This window comes from Heterodontus francisci, chromosome 3 (assembly GCF_036365525.1).
Source record: "Heterodontus francisci isolate sHetFra1 chromosome 3, sHetFra1.hap1, whole genome shotgun sequence".
In the NCBI taxonomy this organism is placed as follows: Eukaryota; Metazoa; Chordata; class Chondrichthyes; order Heterodontiformes; family Heterodontidae; genus Heterodontus; species Heterodontus francisci.
This window is the reverse complement of record NC_090373.1, coordinates 41,629,672-41,650,019: the sequence shown is the minus strand read 5'-3', so window position 1 is coordinate 41,650,019 and position 20,348 is coordinate 41,629,672. Positions and strand designations below refer to the sequence as shown.

The 20,348-nt window shown below is 44.3% G+C and overlaps 1 protein-coding gene across 3 annotated transcripts in view; it reads left to right on the top strand.

Moving 5' to 3' along the window:
- The first annotated feature begins 11,973 nt into the window (after positions 1–11,973).
- The window catches only part of LOC137355859 (CUB and sushi domain-containing protein 1-like), a 1,186,508-nt gene continuing 1,178,133 nt past the window's right edge, over positions 11,974–20,348 (top strand). For all 3 annotated transcript variants that reach the window (XM_068021465.1, XM_068021474.1, XM_068021456.1), the window contains exon 1: positions 11,974–12,046. The gene's annotated coding sequence lies outside the window, so the exon portion shown is untranslated. The remainder of the gene's footprint in view (positions 12,047–20,348) is intronic.

Below are 20,348 nucleotides of genomic sequence, written 5' to 3'. Positions count from 1 at the left end.
TCATGTCTGATACCTGTTCCCTCAGATTGCTTGCTCTGGTGCCAGGTGCATTTTTAGGGCAAATTGTTCAGAAAACCTAGAGCAGTATAAAATGTGTAGGGGTGAAATTAAAAAGGAAATAAGGAAAGTAAAGAGAGGGCATGGAAAAATATTGGCAAGTAAAATTAAGGAAAACCCAAAGATCTTTTGGGTTATATATATATATATATATATAAAGAGCAAGAAGATAACTAAAGAAAATGTGGGACCAATTAAGGACCATAAGGGTAACCTGTGTGTTGAGGCAGAGGACATTGGTTTGGTTCTTAATGAATAATTTGCATCTGTTTTCACAAAAGACATTACAATCAGGGAGGAGGAGTGTGAAATGTTAGATGAAATTAACATTGTGAGAGAGGAAGTATTAAGGGGTTTAACATCTTTGAAAGAGGATAAATCCCCAGGCTCAGTTGAAATGTATCCGAGGGTGATGGGGATCTGGAACTCACTACCTTAAAGGGTGGTAGAGGCAGACCCCTCATAGCATTTAAAAAGTACTTGGATATGCACCTGAAGTGCCGTAATTTACAAGGCTACTGACCAAGAGCTGAAAAGTGGGATTAGGCTGGATAGCTACATGTTGGCCACATGGACATGATGGGCCGAATTACTTCCTTCCATGCTGTAGATTTCTATGATTTCTATAACAGATTCCATTGTCGGTGGGGACTGACAGGCATTTCAGTAACTGTCATCATGAGTCCCGCATGGTGTGTTGCCTCCTGTTGCCAGGGTAAAGGGCATCACGGAGAGGATGCAGAATATTCTGCAGAGGGAGGGGAGTGAACCAGAAGTTGAGGTACACCTTGCTACCAATGACATAGAGAGAGCAGGTACTGAGATCCTATGGTTGGATTTTCAGGAGCTAGGGAGTAATTTTAAAAAGTAGATCTTCGAAGGTAGAAATGTCTGGATTACTCCCAGTGTCGTGGGCAAGCAAGAATAGAAATAGGAAGATAGGGAGGATCAATGCTTGGCCTGAGGTTTGATGCAGGAGGGAGCGCTTCAGGTTCTTGGGACATTGGGACCAGTTCTGGGGCAGAAGGAACCTATTCAAAAGGGACGGGTTGCACCTGAACAGGACTGTGGCCAATGTCCTCACGGGGAGGTTCACTAGTGTGGTTGGAGAGGGTTTAAACTAAATTTGCAGGGGGATGGGCACCAGTATATAGAAGTAGAAAAGAAGAACAAGGTGCACAAAGGAGTGAGAGTGTTGGTAGTACTAGAGAAGGAAGTAATACCATATTAGATAGGAACAGACTAAGAAGGAATATGTGGAATACAAAGGTAGTTTTAGAATGCATGTACGTAAACACACAAAGTGTGATGAATAAGTTTGGTGAGCGACACAGCCTAAATAGCTGAGTATGAATATGATGTAGTAGCAATTATGAAAAGATAGTTTAAATATGGTGATGACTGGATGCTTAACATTCAAGGATGCAAAGTGTTCAGAAAAGATAGGGAAGAAAAAGGATAGGGAGGTGGGGAGGCAGTACAGATTAGAAAGACATTGTAGCATTGGAAAGAGAACATGTCCTTGGGGGTGCAAGGACAGTATCCATTCGATTAGAGTTAAGAAGCAAAAAGGGTATGATCATGCTACTGGGGTATGCTATAAGTTTTCAAATAGTGAGAGAGAGATAGAGGAGCAAATCTGCAGAGAAATCACAGAGATGTGCAAGAGCTATAGAGTAGTGAGAATGGGGGGTTTGAATTACCCAAAAGTCAATTGTGATATTATTAGAGTAAAGGGAAAGTGTGGGGGGCAGGGGGGGGAATTTCTGAAATGTGTTCAGGAGAACTTTCTTGACCAGAATGTTCTCGGTCCACTGGGAGGAGGCATTGCTGGAACTGGTGCTGCGGAATGAGGTGGGAAAAGTGGACCAAGTGCCTGTGGGAGAACACTTGGGTAAGAGTGATCATCATACCATAAGGTTTAGCTTAGGGATGGAGAAGAGCAAGGAACAATCTAAAGTAAAACTTCTAAATTGGAAGAGGGCTAACTTCAGTGGGATGAGAGGAGATCTTGCAAGGTTGGAATGGAACCAAAGACTGACAGGAAAAACTGTAACGGAACAATGGGTGATCTTGGAGGAGGAGATGTTTCAGGTACAGGCTCGGTGCAGTCCAATAAGGACAAAAGGTTGGGGAAGCAATCCCAGGGCTCCTTGAATGACAAGGGAGTTAGAGAATATGATGAAACAAAAAAAGAGGATGTGTGATGCACGTCAGGTGAATGCTTCAAGTGAGAACCAGGCCGAATATTATAAGTTGAGTGGCGAAGTAAAGAGGAAAATTCAACTGGCAAAAGAGAATATGAGAATAAATGGCAGTTAGCATAAAAGGGAATGCAAAAATCTTTGATTGGCATGTAAATAGTAAGTAGGTAGGAAGAGGCAGGGTGCGGCATATTAGGGATAAAGAAGGTGATATATGCTTAGAGGCGCATGGCAAGTTTAGAACACTGAATGAGTACTTTGTATTGGTATTTAGTAAGTAAGAGGATGTTGACAAAATATTGGTAGAAGCAGAGATGGTAGAGGTGGATGGGGTGAAAATTGATGGGGAGGATGTGTTGTGATATCACTTTAACAGTCTGAGTATTCACATATCATCACAGGAAGTGATGTCAACCAACATGTGAGAGGGCAGTTGGAGTCATGTCAGTCACCAAGTCACACGTGTACGATAGAGCTCTCTTGTAAACTTGTTACTTCACAATAAAGATTCCACTATTTAACTAACTTTCTGCTCAATATTGTTTGGTACCTTATTGCTGAAGAAAGCAATAACACAGTATGTTGGCAGCGATGTGTATTTGAACACTACAAGTTTCAAGGCATCAGAACACATCGAAGTCGCAGTACAGCAGAGAGGCTCAGCAATGGTGTTCAACGGGGGCAGCAAACTCAAGCCAGACATCGGGATCAGCGAACTCTCCGGACGGAGTCCATTGAAGGCAGGACAATGCGACACATCGCCGGAGGTAGCAGGGGAGATACCACACTGTCAGGTTCAAGGACCATCCACTGAATTCGGTGCTCAGGAGAGTGTGAGTACATGACGGGGATTGTTTATTTCAACAGTGACCAGCAAGAAAAGGCAGGAATTGGGCAGAAGCGGGCTTGGGAAAAGCGAGCAGATGTGCTTAACGTCGGGGCTGCGGAGCTGCACTGCCATTGCATGCCGTGTGTTTTCCCACCATAATTTCTTTGTGGGCAGAGTCTCCCTGATCGCAGGCTGATAGCCCACGCTGCAAGCACTGAACACAGGGCATGGCTGAAGTCCGATGCTGTAGACACAGCAGACCTGCAATTTTTTTTTCCTTCAGGGAAACCCTGAAAAAAAAGAGTCATTTAAAGGGGAAAACTCCAACTAAGGATTCTTGCAGATGGGATTCTGCACCATGACTACCAAATACCCGTCAATGAATTGGAAAGCCCAAGATCTCCTCCACAAATTCCAACTGTTCAGGACTCCATCGCCGGAAGTCCCGCCCTTGGAGAGCTGTTTGCCAATCAGAGGCAGTGGCTGCTGCTGAACATGACCATCCTGGAGGCCGAGGATCGTCGCTGTACCCAGGCCTCAGGTAGGTCAGGGTGGGAGGGGTCGTGGATGGGGTGGGGGTCGTGAGGAGGGGTGTCGGCAGCAAGGGCAGGGGTGTAGCCCTCAGTGGCCACCCGCCCCCCCCCCCAGCACGCAGCCAGGAAGCAACCCGCACGGTTTTTCACGCCGTGCTTCACGTGCGACAACAGAGCTGCCCGTCTCACGAGTAATTGTGGCTGCGGCAGGAAGAGGCCCTTAATTAAGGGTTAATTACCCAGTTAAGGGTCTCAATTGGTGGTGGGGCAGGTAGGCTATTCACAGACCACCCCTAACTAAATTTTGGCGGCGGCAGGAACTCTACGCTGTCACCATCCCTCCCGATTTTCTGCTCTTCCCATCTCCAAACCTGCCATGGGGGTGAGCATAAAATTGCCCCATATGTCTCTGAGATAAACCTGGCATTTCAGCTTTCAGAATTGCTATTTTGGGACCACCTTTCTCAAGGTACAGCCAAGAAATGGTTGAGATTTTGATTTTTTGCTTTTTGTATAAAAATTGCTTCCGCCGTTCTGACTTGTTGCCAAAAGCTGCTGTTCGTTCTTTCTAGTTAGCGCTGGAGGCTGTGTTCCTCAGTTACCGCATCCCACCATTCTTTCTGGAATATGGCTTATTTGGGTGCAGGTGAGAGAAAATGACCAGAAGCCTTCTTGCTAACTGCTGGAGCCACTAACAACTGCAGAGTGGGATTATCCCCAATACCCCAACGTACACCTGCTTCATGCCAGTTAAACCAACACCCTCCTCCTATTCCTACTCCATCATTTTTCATGCACGCACTTTTTCCCCTTGTTCCTCCACCTGCTTAGTGCAACAGTCCCACCCACTTACCAATTCCCAGCAGGACAGACTGTGCGGGTGCACAGACTGTGACTGGGGGTCCTGCTGCCATCCAAGTCATGACACAGGAGCCTGAGCTCACTTCCAGGTCAGATTGTTCAATTAAAAATCAAGACCACTGACATGCAAATCATAGTTTTGGACACACATGAATTAAATTAAGATGCCAACACTATAAAAATCCTTCTTCTCCTCCCAAACCCACATTATCTTTTTCTAATTCTGTCACTGTTACAGTACCTGTCCCCTTAATGGTGCTCCTGCCTAACCTGTTCCTTGCTTTCCTGTCCTCACTGACCCAACACTCAGAAGATTGCCTCGAGCTGCTCCTGAATTCTGCTCATTCCAAGTTAATGAAGTCACAAAATCCTGGTGTCCTGTTGCCTCCCAAGGCACAGCACACTTCTAGTGCACAGATTTAACTTTGTGGGGGAATTTTAACCCCAAAAATGAGCAGTTTTGGGTCAGTGGGAAGTCAAACTCTTAAAAAATCTGAACCACCCTCACAACCTGCTCATTTCCAATTTTAATGGAGCGAGGCAACCAACCCATGCTCAGGAGGCGGGTTGGCAATTTAAGTATTATAATGAGGCTGCCTGCCTTATATTTATCCACCATTGGGCGGCACAGTGGCGCAGAGGTTAGCACCGCAGCCTCATAGCTCCAGCGACCCGGGTTCAGTTCTGGGTACTGCCTGTGCGGAGTTTGCAAGTTCTCCCTGTGACTGCGTGGGTTTCCCCAGGATGACTTCCAGATGGGGAGCCTGTCAGTGATGTCACACACAGGCTGTAGAGCTTTGCAGCGAAACCCTGATTTCTCAGCTTCCCATGAGCTACCTGACCCCTCGCTTCCAGCGGGCTAAAAAGTGAAAATTCCCTTCATTGTCTAGAACAGCACCGAGCAAGGAAAATCAGCCCGAATAACTTTCTTTCCGAAGGAAAAATCATCTGGTTTGAAATTTTTTTAAAACCCTCTTTCTGATTCACTCCTCTCTTCCTGAAGGTGTTGGAACTCATAACATAGCATGGGTATGTCCCCATGGGTAGCAGTCAGTCTCCAGTTCTTTGCTGAGCTCAATATTCAGTATGAGTCCAGGCACTTAGGGGGTAGATTTATAACACTCTGCCCAGGTGTAAAGCTAACATTGCTGTACAGCCATTCATTATAAAAACTATACAACATTCCTTTGATCTCTCTGCTATCCTGGCCAGCACTGATCCCTCAAACAACACCACCAAAAACAGAGCAACTGGTCATTGCTATCAATAGGGCGGCACAGTGGCGCAGTGGTTAGCACCGCAGCCTCACAGCTCGAGGGACCCGGGTTCGATTCCGGGTACTGCCTGTGTGGAGTTTGCAAGTTCTCCCTGTGTCTGCGTGGGTTTTCTCCGGGTGCTCCGGTTTCCTCCCACAAGCCAAAAGACTTGCAGGTTGATAGGTAAATTGGCCATTATGAATTGTCACTAGTATAAGTAGGTGGTAGAGAAATATAGGGACAGGTGGGGATGTTTGGTAGGAATATGGGATTAGTATAAATGGGTGGTTGATGTTCGGCACAGACTCGGTGGGCCGAAGGGCCTGTTTCAGTGCTGTATCTCTAATCTAATCTAAAAATTGTTTATTTTTGTAGGACTTTGATGTATGCAGATTGAGTGCCGAGTAACCTACCTAGTGACTGCACTTCAAAAGTAATCTGTTGGCTGTGAAGCACTTTGGGATATCATGAGGATGTTAAAGGCACTTCCTATTTTTAATTTACTGTCAGTACGTTAGTCACTTGGTGCAATGCTTCTGCAGAATCTCAGCTGGCAATACTAGAAGACGAAAGCTTAATGCACGAGTATGCCATTCCTCTATCAGTTATTTTAACACAAGCATTAATCTATTTATTTTAAAAGAGTTAATTAACCAATTTATTTAAAGACGTTTAAACATTCATATCACCAAGAGTAGTTTCTAGCCCAAAACTCCTTTCTGAGTAAAACAACATTGTCTAATTTCCTTATTTTAACTCTTCAGTTTTATGCTCTTGCATCTGATACAGCTAATATACCCATTTTTTATCAATTGAAATATTCACATTGTGCCACCTTAACCTTCTTTTATCGAACAGGAATCATCTAATTCCCTTCAATTTATCTTAGCTCATGATTCCCAGCCCTGGGCTCTAGATTAGATTAGAGATACAGCACTGAAACAGGCCCTTCGGCCCACCGAGTCTGTGCCGACCATCAACCACCCATTTATACTAATCCTACACTAATCCCATATTCCTACCAAACATCCCCACCTGCCCCTGTATTTCCCTACCACCTACCTATACTAGTGACAATTCATAATGGCCAATTTACCTACCAACATGCAAGTCTTTTGGCTTGTGGGAGGAAACTGGAGCACCCGGAGAAAACACACGCAGACACAGGGAGAACTGGCAAATTCCACACAGGCAGTACCCAGAATCGAACCCGGGTCCCTGGAGCTGTGAGGCTGCGGTGCTAACCACTGCGCCACTGTGCCACTCATTCTGTTAAAATTTTCCAGGGCACTTATAACTTCTGAAAGTACAAAGTCTAAGAGGGAATATAACATTTAAGCACAATCTAACTAGAATTGTACAGGTTTAATATGATCTCAGTTGACTTATGTTTAGAACTTCTTTTTATGCATTCAGAAATTCTATGTAGAAATCTAGCCAAGCTGAAATAATACCCGTAAAGCAAGCTGGAGGACTGGAAATGTCAGGATGCTGCCTTCCTGGCACAAGGCTGAATTTTACTGGCCCCTCGACGCCGCAGGTCGGTAAAATGTTGCGGGGAGAGGCCAGCCTCGACCCGCAATGTCGAGAAGGGCCCGCCACATATTACCGGTGACGGCGGGACCTCGGTGCACCCCCTCGCCCCCCCCGCCGCATGGCAGCGGCACCAAATCAACATATGGTAATTATTACTTACCTTTGCTGATTATGCAGCCCGCCGCCTCTCCACCGACACTGCCAGATTTTTCGTTGAACGGGTGGCCGTCACGTGCCGTCCCATTCACGATCTGAAAAGCCGGCAGGTCCTCACTGTGCATTATGGAAGGGAGGAGGGAGGGGGGAATATACAGGGGTCTAACTCTGCATTCTGAAAGGGAGGGGGTCTGAGATTACTGGAGGGGAAGTTGTGCTAGAATGAAGGGAGGTACCGTGTATCATCCCTCCATTAACAGTGTACGCTCTGTGCTTGTGAGGGGGCAATGACACACTCAGCACCCTGTGTGTGGGGAGGGTGCCAGAAAGGGCAGGAGTAGCGCGGCACCCAAATAAAATTCAGCCCACAGCTACTGATCTCAGGATGCCTTCAATCTGAGAATCTGAGGACATGATGGCCCTGATAATTACAGGGAGGTGGGAGGGAGCAGAGGTGTTGTCATAGTTTCCAGATTTAATGGCAGGACCCAATTGAAATTTTTTGACACATTTTAGTGGCCGGCAGCCAACCAGATTGAGAGACTGTCGGGCAGGAAGGCCTGTGACCCCACGCTACAGCTTGAAATGGAGAGGAGGTATTAATTGTAGGTTAATTATGATGATAAACAGGTGAAGGCAATGTAAAGAGAGCCTGCTGGGCTACAATGGGTTGGATTTTGTGCTGGAGGCTGGGCTTCAGGCACCGGGCCGAAAGGGTGGGGAAACCCCGCCTCTGCCTTTTTGTGCCCCGGCTGGAGCGATCCTCAGGTCTTTTTGAGTCGAAGCTTTAGGAAGCGGGATCCCCGTCCTTTTAAAGACTTTAAAGGGACGGGGATCCCATCCCCGAAGAGTTGCCAACCAATCAGAGGGCTGGCAGCACAGCAGTATTGGCAGCACCACTGGGAGAGTTAGCCACTGTTGGTACTGCAGAGGCCTCAGATCCAGGCCCAGTGCTGGAACCCCGGAACAGAGGTAGGTGAGGCGGGGTTGCTGGGGCCAGTGCAGAAGACCCCAACAAGGAGGAGCTGGGGGGTGCTCGCTCAATCCAGAGGAAGGGAGGTCCCAGGAGGTAAAGTTGTTCCAAATGGGTGTCCTCCGTGGGCCACAAATTTCCCACGAAGGAGCGACTCTTCCCGCCCCCGCCCCCTCCAAGCCTGCAGAGAGGGCAGCTCATTTTACAAGGCGTCCTCCCCATGCAGTGTGGGCCCCTTCCCGCTGCTGGTAAGATCCCAGCGGTGGCGGGAAGAGGTTCTTAATTGACCCTTATGCCACTTCAGGGTTTCAATTGGCCTCTGCGTGGGAAGGCCATTGTCAGCCTATCCTGCCCCCAGTAAGATTGCTGGGTGACAGGGCGGCCCTGCCATCCCCTCCACCACCTGTTAGGATTTGCCATGACCCCCCACGCCTCTGTCTGCCTCCGATTCCGCCTCAGGGGAGCCCTTAAAATCCTGGCCATGGTGTGAGTTTGCAGAAGGCAGAGATATGTCATGCTGCATTCTGCGAATAACCCAATTTTCAAGAAAAGGATCTGTGTCTGAATTCATTCTTCGCCATTTGGCTTGGATCCATTTAACAGAAGGGAGGGAGAGATGGAGTGATTTGGGATTGGGGGACAGTGTGGGGGGCTGAGGAGGACAGGTGCGAGGATTGGAGAGGGCTTTGAGGGCCACCAGTAGTTCAGGGTAGGGAGTGTCCAATTGTAGGGTGGGATCTGATCTCAGTGGTCCAATTGTTGGGAGGGGTTAAGGGGTTGTGGTGGAGTCGGGGGGGGGGGGTGTTGGTTTTCTGTGCACTGTGAAGAGTAAGCTGGTTAGCTTGTTGGGTTGGGGGAGGAAGCACTCCTGCTCCTTCTGGCTCACAAGCAGTGCTGGAAAACACGCTCCCCGCCAGCCCCCCCCCCCCCCATTGCATCTTTGCTAAAAGCAGAGGTGTATGCGGGTTGGAGTCCGGTTTCCCTTTTTGAAGTTTTAACCTCCAGCCATCCCTGTCCTGCCTGTTGGGGGTTAAAACTCCTCCCAGCTATTATGTGGCATTAAATGATCTCCTGTGGTGTTGCTGTGTAATCATTTCTGTCTCTCTTATGCATTTCACTCCTCGTCTCCTCTTTTTGCAAGTTTACTACCTCTGCCTCCTCTCCCAAGTTTGCCTTCCACCTTTTCTATGTGCCTCTGAATTTGGGAAAGTCTGGGTGACGAGAGAATTCATGAATTCTCCTGGGCACATAGGCTGACAAAGTTCTACTGACACATACATAAATAACTTACCAGTTGCACACAAACAAACTCACAAAACACATTGATACTGATGTAGGTCCAAGATTCATTCTGTTGAAAAATAGGTTCACACTCACTCATTTTTCTTCCTAAAATTTTCTTTCTCCACATTGCAATATTTGCTCTTCAGTATTTGAGCAAATAACTAGGAATTGATTTACCTCTTCTTCTCCTACTTTACTCCTTTGACCTTGCTTTAGACCACCATTTACATTTCTGAATTTTAAAAATACACGGATGTTCTGGCATTTTAATACCAGTTCCACTTTTTAGCTGGGACAGTGGAATTGTCTGGGCATCACCACAGTATTTATCGAACAAGAACAGTGTAACTAATGGGAGCCTGGCTGTGTAAGTGAGGACTGCGAATTTCTTACCTGATATGTTTGGGATATGCAGAGCAGTCATGCTTTTAATTTTAGGCTATTAGCTCGGAGTTGAATGTACCACTAATAGATGTACTGAGAGAAAAATAATGACACTTGTATCTTATAGTTTGACTGATTAATGCTGATCATAGTATGATTTAAAAGTCTCATAATCAGCTATAGTGATGATTTTTACATGGTAATCTAACCTATAATACAACCTGTAAATCATAACAAGTTCCCATGAATCAGATTAGCATATTTCCAAAGGAACTATCGCATTATTAGATAGTGTGATGGTGACACATCATGTTGCTAGTACAGATTGGCATTCTTAACAGTTATCATTCTACATTAAATGCTTTAAAAGTGAGACTTTACCCAGGTAACGTAAAGATACACTCAAGTTGGAGAAAAAGTATTGTTCCAGCTTTCCACCTTCCTCTCCATCCTCACATACAACCCACTCTCCGTCCATCGTAAATGGCTGAGCCATGTCCTGATTGATTCCAGAGTTGATCAATGATGCCTTTGATCTGTCGGTGGGAGTGAACTACATTGTCTAGTTACTTAAGTTGTGTCATCCAGGTTATGCTGGCTGAACACAGTTAAGTATGCTAGCTGTCTAGGAACTTGTATGTGTGTGACCTTTTAGAGGAAGTAAATGCCAACATACATTATACTTCCTTATAGCTGCATCATCTACCAATCTGACAAGTTACCTTAGGTACTCCGGTAGACAGCTACAAATGGAGGTTTCAGTCTACATTATAAACTCTATTAGGTTATGGAAAGCCTTGTTTGTTTCTTGTGTCAGATAAGTGGACATAATATTATTCCACCTTCAGACCTTGGCTCAGTCTGGTGGAGCTACTTTTCAGTTAGTAACTCTATGCTGTGGTCTGTGATACATATTTATGTATATTGGCCTTGTTTTAAGTAGACTGAGGAATCTGCCATTCCAAAATTGGATTACTATTAATAAGGGGAAAGTAGACAAAAAAAGGAAGCATTTTAACATGATTAGTAATATATTGCAATATTTCTTAGCAGCATAAAATGTTATTTCTGACAAAACAAGCATATGAAGAGCAAATTAGATGTTAGCTTGCCATCAAGTATACCTGCCAGGACTCCAAACTATCGTAAGAGCTTCTGCTAGCTGGCCTATACATGCCTGAAGGCATTTGCATCTACAGTGAAGATTCTGTACAGCACAAATCAATCACATGAACTTCAAAATTTATTTTCTGTAAAAATATTTTATTTTAAGCACTGGAGTTTTTTTTGATTTTGGTTAAAGTGGTCACACACCATAGGTAACTCCCTCCTGTTTCAGATTCTGTTTGATCTCTCTGTTTACTTTTCTCCAGTGCTTTCAATCATCTCCTTAAGATGCTGATGTATGGCTCTGCAGGCAAGGGTAACTCTCTGGTACTTCAACCAAGTGTCTATTATTCATGTGTGAGCCAATCATGGGCAGCATCACCTCTGGGCCAGAATTTATCTCAACTGACTATTAAATGTAGTTTGTAGAAGGGATCACTAACTCGATAGTAATCAGGAATGAAGGACCCTTTCTCTTTTTCCAAGTGCAGGGATTCTCTGGCAAATTTGTGGCACTCTTGTTTTCATTTTTCATTTTCTCAGATATTTTCTTGGTGACATTGAACATTTCTTCCCACAGAACTTACTAGGTTAATGTTATTTAACAGGCTACAGACCAAAAGAAATATTTATTTATCACCTGAATGGACATTATGAAACTATCAGTCTTGCTGCATGTCCTTGCAGTGTTTGGTTTTTCAAATGACTCTTCCACCATGCAGTGCTGATATGAGAACTTTCCTTTTCTTTCAGGATGACTGGTTTGAATTTGCCTTCGCCTGTCATCAGTAGCAAGAATTGGCTGCGGCTACACTTCACGTCAGACAGCAACCATCGACGCAGAGGATTTAACGCACAGTACCAAGGTGAGAGGTCCCCCAAGTCAAACAAAAGCATATAATTTCACCAGAAGCCAAATAATTCATCTCAATATGCTTCTGCAAATAAAGATCAAAATTAACAATCATGGAAATCCAAGATAAAAACAAAGTAATAGAAATATCCAGCAGTCAGTAGTCACCTGAAGGAAAAAAGGTTGTCTTCTGAAATTCAAACTGAGGAAGAGTTACACCTGAAATGTTAATTGATCTCCCTCTTTCACATGTTTCAGCATGTTTTACATGCTGCTAATGTTTCCTTTCTTTTAATTTTAGAATGTCTTTCTTCCCTGTTAAGAGAAATCATTTGGGACCTTTTTGTTTGGGCTGAATCAGCATTGATCTCCAAGAGCTACTTAGTATGGCTGAGAGGTCATATAGAGAAGCCTAACCTCTGCCAATGTTGCTCTGAGTCAGTTCTCCAAAGGTATGTGAGAACGGAGTTATGATAAGAACTCTTCTCTACCCCAGCCTGGTAAGACTGTGTCTTCCCTTTGTTTATTATCTCCCCTTTTCAGTGGCACTCCTGAGAATGGGAACTTTGGGGTGGAGATCAAACCTACGTCCATCACTGTTCTGCCACGCTGCTTGTGTCACCTTGGAGTCAAAATTTCTCCTGGAGAGGTGTGTGTGGGGAACCCCATTTTTCTACTCACCAAGTTTTCACTAAAATTATCAACATTAAAAAAAAGCGAACCTCTAGTTTCTTGTTCTTTTGTAGCTAAATGTTGTGTTTAAAATGGTAAATTTGCTAACACCACCAAGAGAAAGACATGCTTTTGTGGTAATCATAATCTCTTTAACTAGGTTTTTTCAATTGTTTAGCCAATTTCAGATTTTATGCTCTGTGTCAAAATCATTTTGAAAAATACTATGGATTTTATCAGACTCGGTCATGCCCAATCCATTCAGAGCCGGAATCAACAAAGCCAATAGAAGTTGCACTGTATCGCTAACACAGTAGGATATAAGCTGGAGGAAGTTGGGATCAAAATATATGGTCAAGCTGCACCTTGAATACTGGGCTGAAGCACTGCAAGCAGTGTAGGGCTGACCTGTGGTGTCAAAGCTGAGTTATGAGACTCAGCGATAGAAGCTTAGGCTTTTCAGGCTGGAAAGGAGCAGACTATGAGATGTTCTTACAGAGGTATCCAAGATAATTAATCAAATGGAGAAAATAAATACTACTTTAAATTAAATTGTTCAAGCTAGTAAAAAATAATATAGGATTTATAGCAGGAATCTCTTCACACAAAAAAATGATCAATATTTGGAATAGATTTGTGGATCTAGAAGAGGCAAAAACCCTGGAGTCATTCAAGAAATGATTAGCTGCAGCAATAAGAGGCTGCAGAGTTTTTCTGGATGGTCGAATTAAGATGGTCTGAATGATCTTGTCTCTGATATGGTGAGCAGGAAATGCATGGCTCATTACGAGCCAGATGGGCACTTGCACCATATTGGTGCAGACAAAAACTAAGCATCAGAGCTGGTGCTTCAAGCAGGTGTTTGTCCTTTTGCATATTCAAAAAAAGGGCCTAACAGGTGTTTAAGTCTCGCTCTGCAGTACTGCTTTGCCCTGAGGCGAGGTGAGCTGTCTACATGAAGGAAAACCAGGCTTACATGCAACAAGTGGGCCTTAAAGGAAACGCTATAGACCACCACCAAAAGTGCAAGTTTGTTAAAAATATTTCCCTGTATATGCAGCCAGGATGTGCAAGAGTGCATCTCCTGACCTAAGTTAAAACTGCAGCCAGCCTTCACAGACCCCTTTCACACCTACCCCCACCAATTACGACCCCAGACCCCGCCGATTGTAGCCACTACCCTAGCTATCGACCCCATCCAGTCCCAGTCATCCCCTTCCTGATCAGCCCACACCCCCAGTTAATTTTCCCCCCGCCCTGAATTGTCTCCCTGCTGGTCACCGCCTCTGCTGATGTGCATTTAACACTTGTTTGAGAGCTCCTGCCTGCGACGCAGCAACTCAATCTCGGAAGCTTCTTCTCTGGTGAGCTGCCTGCAGACTCCCGCAAGGTGCTCGTATCTCACCAATTCGGTGTTAATAGGCCCAATGCCCAATTTTATGTGCATCTCAGGTCCATCCATTCAGGTGCAAGGATCATTCCCTGTGCCCAGTAGGCTGTGTTGTGACCAGCAGTGCTGCATATAGCTGAACATTTTTAGTGGCTCCCTTGTTATTCTACATTTTTCTACGGGTTGTTTGCCTCTCTGTGTTTGAGTGCTGGTTTCACACTTCCATGGCTTGCAGTTAGTGTTGATGACATTCTAGTTCCATTACTGGTGTATTTTTCTTTTCAATTCTGTCAGCTTTCATTCAAAATGCTAGATGATAAGTACTGACTAAGCAGGCTTGCAACTGATGTACATATGCTAGTTTCCTAAAGCAGCATACAGTGATTGGCAGGTAAAGGAAAATTTGTGGGTGGAAATGAAATCATGTGCGGACAGTTTAAATGAATCCTCTGTCTGATCATTTTAGCTCAGTTTTGAGACTAGAATGGTAGATCATATTAATAGTAACATAAGAATAGTGAATTTATGACAGTTATTTATGAAGGTATTCAGTCATAGTTATTTCTTTTAAAAAAAAATATTAAGTGCAGCTCCTGCTGTGATTCCAGGCTCTTGATGTGTGAAGGTATAATCTGCTTTTCAGGCTGTAAATAGAAACTGAAAACATATGGTTCCAATATTTCTTTCCCTGAAGCGGATCTGTCAGGATCTACTTCCAACAAATTGTCTGCTCCTTGGTTCTGTCTGAGTTCCTTTATTACATGTGGTGGGCGGTCCCTTTGGGTTTGTAGGTGACAGTGAAAAACAACCTATTGATCCTTCAAGCAATGAAACAGTATTTTGTTTTGAAAGCAATATTATACAATGCTGGACACAGCAATTTTCATTGCACTATTTTACGCTGTGCAAAGGAAATCACCAATAACTATATTAGTATAGCCAATAAAATACCTTTTTAGTCGAACAAAATGTTTGATTGAGACCATACTGTTAAATGGGTATTCTTGCTTATAAGTTACTCGTCAAAATAATGGGTTTCAAAAGAATGTATTGACTACTATTGAAATTAAGCATTCAGTGGTATCTTTTATTGACAATAATTACACATAAACGTAACATTACACTTATAGCAATATCTTATGACCATCTCCACTTCTGAACTTCTAATGAAGGGAAGGTCATTGATGAAGCAGTTGAAGATGGTTGGGCCAAGGATACGGGTCTGAGGAACTCCCGTAGCGATGTCCTGGGCCTGAGATATTTGGCATCCGATAGCCACAGCCATCTTTTTTGTACTAGGTATGACTCCAGCAAGTGGAGAGTTTTCCCCTGATTCCCATTGACTTCAACCTGACTAGGGCTCCTTTTTGCCAAACCCGGTCAAATGTTGCTTTGATATCAAAAGCAATGACTCTCAACTTACCTCTGAAATTTAGCTTTTTTTGCTCATGCTTGGACCAAGGCTGTAACGAGATCTGGAGGTGATTTGTCCCAGTGGAACCCAATCTGTGTTTTGGTGAGCAGGTTATTGGTGAGTTAATGCTGCTTGATGGCCCTTTCAGTGTCACCTTCCAACCGTGGCTGATGATGTGAATAGACTGATGGGGCAGTAATTGGCTGGATTGGATTTGTCTTGCTTTTTGTGGACAGGATATACCTGGGCAATTTTCCACTTTGTCAGATAGTTATCAGTGTTGTAGCTGTGCTGGAACAGCTTGGCTGGAGGCATAGGTAGTTCTGGAGTATTATATCTGATTGTATTGTTGATCATTAACAAAAAAAAGTAGAACTCACTTGTTCTTTTTGTGTATTGAATTATTATAACTCAATCTTCTTGATTGTCCCTCATTGATTAGTTCATTACAGTCTGAACTTGTGCCAGCTTTATTAATTTGGAATAACTTTTTTTCGACATTTTATGTAATATGTATAATATCCGTTGTGCTAAATTTACTTTCTCTTTACTGTTGGGACATTTAGCACTATCAGTGAACTGTGCCTACAACAGTTCCATGTCCTAGCTGCTTCAAGGTGATGAACATGCCTTTAATATTAATGTGCATCTTTGAATGCCACAAATGACTTTCCTATTATGGCTTGGATCTTTGGAGATAATTTGCAGAAGCCATCAATTTTGAAAGGACGTTACTGGCCTGCACAGGTTGTCTGAGAGGTCAAACCACTCAGGATAACTTGGAAAATGCACAGACACAAAGTACAGAACTGCCCGATTCTCCTGGAGGAACCACTGGACCTAAAGGAACCATTGGTATGATCATTTACAAGAAATTCTTTCCAGACTTGGATTGGAAATGCTGTTCATTTTTCACCCAATATGTACAAATACATATTTCTAGCTAGTGTAACTGTATCAGAATCAGGACCCTGATTGATTTAATTTCCTCCTATCCTAGTATTGCAATTGAAAAAAAACATTTTGCCAATGTTTGCTAAAATTTATCGTAATGCTGATGGTTTCCCTTTACCAATAAGGTCCTAGTCAAATCAGCTTTTTTTTTTACTCTTTCATGGGATGTGGGTTTCACTGTCAGGGCTAGCATTTGTTGCCCATCTCTAATTGCCCTTGAGAAGATTGTGGTGATCAGCCCTGTTGAACCACTGCAGTTTATCTGGTGCGGGTACTCTCACAGTGCTGTTAGGAAGGGAGGTCCAGGATTTTGATCCAGCGGCAATGAAGGAACAGCGATATAGTTCCAAGTCAGGATGGTGTGTGGCGTGGAGGGAACTTGCAGGTGGTGGTGTTCCCATGCATCTGCCACCCTTGCCATTCTAGGTGATAGAGGCTGTGGGTTTAGAAGGTGCTGTCAAAAGAGCCTAGGTGAGTTGCTGCAGTGCATCTTGGAGATGGTGCAGACTGCTGCCACTGTACATCAGTGGTGTAGGGCGTGAATGTTGAATGTGGTGGATGGGGTGTCAATCAAGCGGACTCCTTTGTCCTGGATGGAGTCGAATTTCTTGAGTGTTGTTAGAGCTGCACCCATCCAGGCAAGTGGAAAGTATTCAATCACACTCCTGACTTGTGCCTTGTACATGGTGGACAGGCAATGGGGCAACAGGAGGTGAGTTACTCACTGCAGAATTCCGAGTCTCTGACCTGCTCTTGTAGCCACAGTATTTATATGGCTGGTCCAGTTCAGTTTCTTGTCAATGGTAACTTCCCAGTATGTTTACAATGGTGGATTCAGTGCTGGTAATGCCATTGAATGTCATGGAGAGATGGTTAGATTCTGTCTTATTGGAGATGGTCATTGCCTGGCACTTGTGTGGAACGAATATAACTTGCCATTTATCAGCCCAAGTCTGAATGTTGTTCCACGTCTCGATGCATACGGACAGCTGGTAAGACGTATAGGTGGTTCCCACTGTTCACCTCCCAATTGACCCAATCGTGTTTTGTTAAAAATAGTGAGTTAGTCCCTGAGTTTTTTTTTTAAGGTCAAATAGACAGACAAATGATAGGTTTTCTCATAGATTAAAAAAAAAGCTATTTTTACACAATTTCCAAAATGGTCATAACCTCACTCATGCACACACAAACTCTCACATGCAGACACAAAAATAGATAGAGAGAAAAGGGGTAAGTGGTTTAAAGTTCAAAGTGAGGTAGCTGTTCGCGGTTTATGGTAAACCTGTTGAATTTGCATAGGAGGACTGTCTCTTTTAAAGATGGTGACCTGGGTGTTTGTAGTCTTGAACTTGTTGAGGTGTTATAGATTTTCTGGTAGTTAAAACTTCAGACTGGAGGTTGTGGTCTCTTAACGTGTCTGCTGCAGTAAGTTGAACTGTTGAATTAGCAGCAGGGCTTCTTCCTTGCTTGGCAGGATCTCTTTCAGTTTCTGCCTGGACTGCTTTCTGATTGTATTGGCTTGATCACTTCTCTCTCTCCAGAGGGCTACCTTTTAAGGTAAAAATCCATCACATTAGAGTTTCTGTTAGGAGACACATGGCCTTCTTCCCCGGTGTGACCACACAAAGGACCAGGATATGGTATCCATGGCTATCTACTGATGTTTAGATGAGTACCATTCTGTTATGATGTAGCTACTTCACACCTATTGATTCTGATTTTGACTGAGAGTCAGACTGTCTGCATCATCCTTAGTTAATCCATTGATGTCAATAAGAGTCATCAATAGTCTTCCTTTCAATATCAAAAGGGTTCTCCCCAGAGCTGGTATAGATGAGGTTTACAAGGTCCATCTTGGCAGACAAGTTGGTTTATTTCTAATACAGGTCACGTGACCACCACCCTATTTTGACTGTTGTATAAGTGTCCATCTTCTTGTGGTTATGTTTAGCAGTTGCCTTTTTAAATTCATAATTTTTTCATTTATTTGTCTGTTTCATCACGGCTCCTTCCGTACATGATAGCACGGACAGCTTTAGTATCTGAGGAGCTGTGAATAGTACTGAACATTGCACAATCATCAGCAAACATCTGCACTCTGACTTTATGATGAAGGGAAGATCATTGATGAAGCAGCTGAAGATGGTTGGGCCTATGACCCAATCCTGAGGATCTCCTGCAGCATTGTCCTGGGGCTGAGATGATTGACCTTGAACAACCACAACCATCGCCCTTTGTGCTAGGTATGATTTCAACCAGTGGAGAGTTTTCCCCTGATTCCCATGAACTTCAATATGGCTAGAGGTTTTTGATGCCACACTCTGTGAAATTCTGCCTTGATGTCAAGGTCAGTCGCTTTCCCCTACCCTTTGGAGTTCAGCTCTTTTGTCCATCTTTGGACCAAGCCTGAAATGAGGTCAGGAGCCGAGAGGCCCTGGCGGGACCTACATTGAGTGTTAGTGAACAAGTTATTGCTGTCTAAGAGCTGCTTGAAAGCACTGTCAATGACATCTTCTATAACTTTGCTGATGATCGAGAGGAGACTGATGCGGTGATAATTGGCCAGATTGGATTTGTCCTGCTTTTTGTGGATAAGACATACCTGGGCAATTTTTCACATTGCTGGGTAGATGTCAGTGTTGTAGCTTTACTGCAACAGCTTGGCTAAGGTTGCAGCTAGTTGTGGAGTCTTCAGTGCTATTGCCGGGATGTTGTCAGGTCCCATAGCCTTTGCAGTATCCAGTGCCTTCAGCCATTTTTTGATAACACTTGGAGTGAATTGAATTGGCTGAAGATGGGCATCTGTAATTCTGAGAACCTCAGGAGGAGGCCAAGATGGATCATCCACTCGGCACTTCTGGCTGAAGATGCTCGCAAATGCTTCAGCCTTGTCTTTTGCACTGATGTGCTGGCCTCCTCCATCATTGGGGATATTTGTGGAACCACCTCCTCCTGTTAGTTGTTTAATTGTCCACCACCATTCACAACTGGATGTGGCATGATTGCAGAGCTTTGATCTGATCCTTTGGTTGTGGAATCACTTAGCTCTGTCTATTGCATGCTGCTTCCACTGTTTGGCACGCAAGTAGTCCTGTGTTGTAGCTTCACCAATTTGACAATTCATTTTGACGTATGTCTGGTACTGCTCCCAGCATGCCCTTGTGCACTCTTCATTGAACTACGATCGATCTTCTGGCTTCATGGTAATGGTAGAGTGAGGGATATGCCAGGCCATGAGGTTACAGATTGTGGTTGAATACAATTCTTCTGCTGATGGCCCACAGCGCCTCATGAATGCCCCGTTTTGAGCTGCTAGATCTGTTCAAAATCTATCCCATTTAGCAGGGTGGTAGTGTCACACAACATGATGGTGGGTATCCTCAATGCGTAGATGGGACTTTGGCTTCACAAGGACTTTGCAGTGGTCACTCCTACCAATACTGTCCTGGACAGATGCATCTGTGACAGGTAGATTGGTGAGGAAGAGGTCTTTTTGGTTCCCTCACCAGTTGGCACAGACCCAGTTTGGTGGATATGTCTTTCACGGCTTGACCAGCTCACTCAGTAGTGGTGTTACTGAGCCAATTTTGGTGATAGACATCGAAGTCCCCCACCCAGAGTACATTCTGTGCTCTTTCTACCCTCTTTGCTTCTTCCAAGTGGTGTTCAACACGGAGGAGTACCGATTCATCAGCTGAGGTGAGGGGGTGGGGGTTGGGCTGGTGGCAGTAGGTGGTAATCAGCAGGAGGTTTCCTTGCCCATGTTTGACCTGATGTCATGAGACTTCATGGGATCCGGAGTCAGTGTTGAGGACTTCCAAGGCAACTCCCTCCTGACTGTATATCACTGTGCCACCACCTCTAGTGGGTCTATCCTGCTGGTGG